Here is a 3,784-nt window from a genome sequence, read left to right as displayed (position 1 = left end):
CCCTGGAGGTGTTCAAGACCAGATTGGATGGTGCTCTGAGTAGCCTGATCTGGTGGGTGGCAAGCTGCCTATTATGGCATGGGATTGGAAGTAGATGACCTTTAAAGTCCTTTCCAATCCAAACCATTCTATAATTCTTTGATTCTATGACTCTACTATATGTCCATACTAGAGGGGGTAAAAAATAGTTATGTTGTAACAGCCTATCATATCTCTTGCCATTTAGTTAATTGAATTTGAGTCTGCTGATTATGAGACATAAAACCACAAGGGAATTGAGCATGGCAAATAGACCTAATTGTACTAATAGATCATCTACAGTAAAAATACTCATCCTAATGTAATCTTATAATGATGGCAAACACTGACACCTCCAGGTATTAATTTGCTGCTTAAAATTATTTCACAAACTAGGACTACTAATCTGTATTTTCCACTCTGAATCTGAGGTAGTCCCTGTTTTCTAGTGCTTCCTTCTGATTCTAAAATCAGAGAGATTTTAGGCCTAGAATTAGATTCACATGGCTACTGCCATAACCTTTCATTCTTTTTCTCTAAAAGCTGTCAGTCTTTATCTTTTGTTATTTGACAATGGAAAATGAAGATATGGTGGCCTCTGTTTTGCAACACTGAGCATGATGATCTCAGATATGCTTCTAACCTATTTATTCTGTTGATGAGTACTACAGTGAGACAAAGGTAGCAGAATTTGTTGGCATTATATGTACATCGGTTTTAACTATAGAACTATTCTGTGATTATTTTTTCTTTTAAATCTCTTTCCAGGGAAACTACAGTACCTAAAGAGGGCATACAAGAATGCTGTAGAGAGACAATTTATCAGGAAGCATAGCAGCAGGACAAGGGATAGTGGCTTTAAACTAAAAGAGAGTAGATTTAGCTACTAGGAAAAAAATATGTAGTCAGAGTTTGGTTAGACACTGGAACGCATTTCCTAGAGAAGCTGTGGGTGCTCCATCCCTGCAGGTATTCGAGGTCAGATTAGATGGGGCTTTATGTAACCTAACCTAGAGGGAGGTATCCCCGTTCATGGCAATGGAGTTTAAACTAGATGATATTCAAGGTCCCTTCCATGCCAAACCATGCTATGATTCTGTGATTCTGTGATTTTGTTATTTTGTGATTCTATGAAAATACAGGATACGTAACATTACCCATTTTTAGAAACGGACTAGATGAACTGTTGTCTTACATTTTCCAATTCCAGTCATTAAGAACAAAAAAATTTGGTAAGTATACTGTTAATATTCATAGGCACTCTTTTTCTTTCTATTTTCCTTACTGTATCAATTTATCTCATAGGATTGTTTAAAATTTTCTTCAGCTGCTGAATGTAGATGTTGTTTAAACATAGGAAGAATGATGCCATTTAACATTAAAGGATTATATTAACTCTTAAGTCTCTTTCTTCACATTACACATACCGTTAAGTGACAACAGTGTGAATATAGAATGGAAAATAAGATTACAGAAAATATTTCTGAATATAACAAAAATATTGGAACATGCTGTATTTTACTTTGTATAATTCCTAGTAAGATCTTTATGTATACTAAGATAAGGCACCAGTTTCTGTTCTCCTAAGAAAATGAGTTAAATTCTAGAATGATTCTTCATAATGTTTTTTAACATGAAAAAGTATATTTTTCTCATTTGATCAATGTCCATACTTACCATATAATTTGTGCTCTGTCATGAGCATCCAGTCTAACTCTCAAACTCTTGCAAGCAGCCTACTCCTGAGATTTTTACTGAGCACCATACCTTCCAGGAAACCACACACATATTCAGTTACATTTGCCTTTAATTTGAATTTTAAAGCACCGTCAGAGGAGGAGCAGGACATTTTTCCCCTTCAGCCACCTCCTTTCCCACAGATATTACTTCATCTCTGGATCTTTTCAAGTCAAAAATCTTTTCTTGCTCTCTTCTAGACTCCCCATTGCTGCCATCAGCTCTTCACCATGCTGTCAGCAAGGACTTGGAAACACTTCTTGCTGGCAACATTTATTAGAGCAGCAGCAATTCAGCTTGTACACCCTTGCTTACTCATTAGAACATTCTTCTTGTCACAAACTCAAAGCTGACATCTCTGTTCATATCAGTCCACAGAGAATCCCAGATCCATAAATACTTTCCTAAACAAACATTTTGTTTTGTACTTTTAAATGGATATGTATAAAAGCTATTCAAAGCAAAACAAACCTAAACTAATATGTGTAATTCAGAAGTAGTAAAAATGAAAATATTGAGAATGTCATGAGCAGTGAATTTCAGAATCAGAGTTTTTGCTTTATGACTGGCAAAGCCTGTGTGCAGCCTGTGAATCTGGAAGACTCTCTGTCCCATGGGTGCTGCTGCAGTTCCTGCTCTGCTGCTCCTTCTTGCATGTTGGGCTGGAAACAAGACCGAGCCTGTGCTCTAGAGGTGCATGCACACACATGCATACCAGACTCTAAAATTGCTGTTGAAGACAACCACAGAGACGGTGTTGCCTTCAGCAGCAGACCATGAACATCAACACTGCACATACAAAATAGCCCAGTCCTGTTTTTCCTTTCTGGCTGATTAGGGTTAGAGAATTGAAAGGCTCTAGGGCAACCTTATTGATATACAAATATACATACCTACAAGGCACAAAGAGGTTGGAGCCAGATTCTTTTCGGTGGTATCCACTGCCAGGATAGGAGGCAGTTGGCACAAACTGAAACACAAGGGATTCCATCTAAACATCAGGAAGTACTTATTTGCTGTTTGTGACTGAACATCGGAACGTGTTACCCAGAGAGGTTATGGAGTCTTCATCCTTGAAGATTTTAAAAGGCAGAACAAAGTCACGGGCAAACTACTCCTGATTGAGCGAAAGGCTTGGATCTGATGATCTCCAGAGTCCCGTTTTAAACTCAATCACTTTGTGATTCTGTGATCAGGGCTGAAGTGAAAACTCACACATACCCTGTGTTGATTTACTAAGTAATACAACATTCTCAGATGTCTCACAGATCTGTGCACCCTCTCAGTTTAGCTAATTCCCATGACCAGAATCTAGTCCCCTTGTTCAGCATGCAGTTCTCTCCCTACTTGTTGGCTAGTCAGGCTTGAAGTTTACTTACAAATAGATGCCTGCACTTACAAACTCATCTCATATTGATCTTATGCCTCCACAACCATAGATCACTCAGATACTACCACACACTGTTCAGCACTCACAGGTAGGATAATCAGTGAGAGAACAAAGAAAAAAATGTAAGAAAACTATTTAGTAAGAACAAGATCAGAGGTTTGTATGGGGTTTATAAGGTATGTAATAAAAGAATGTGGGTTGTATACGTTTCAGATGCAGCACGTGAGTGTAGCATTCATCAAACAGAGTTGGTGTAAGATCAATTGTTATAAAAGACTAGATTTGGGGATTTTTTTTTTCTTTTCCTCAAGTAAAATTCTGGTAGAAGAAATGAAGAAAAGTGGGAAAAAAGTTTTGTCTTTGATGTGGAATGATGAAAACTGTTTTGGATAGTGAGCCTATGAGGAACACCAGTTGTGACAGGCTGACAACCAGATACAACTCCATTCAAAACGACCCTTTGGGCCTAGCTGTCCAGCCAACATTTTTTACCCAGTGAATACTAAGTACATCCATCCAAGTCATGAGCAGCCAGTTTCTCCAGGAGACAGCCATGGGAAACAGTATCAAATGCTTTTCTAAAATCCAAGTGAAATACATCAATTGCCTTTCTCTCATTCACTGAGTTATCCTACTGTA

The sequence above is a fragment of the Tetrao urogallus genome (genome assembly GCF_951394365.1).
Source record: "Tetrao urogallus genome assembly, chromosome: 3".
Classification (NCBI taxonomy): Eukaryota; Metazoa; Chordata; class Aves; order Galliformes; family Phasianidae; genus Tetrao; species Tetrao urogallus.
This window is presented reverse-complemented; position numbering follows the sequence as displayed.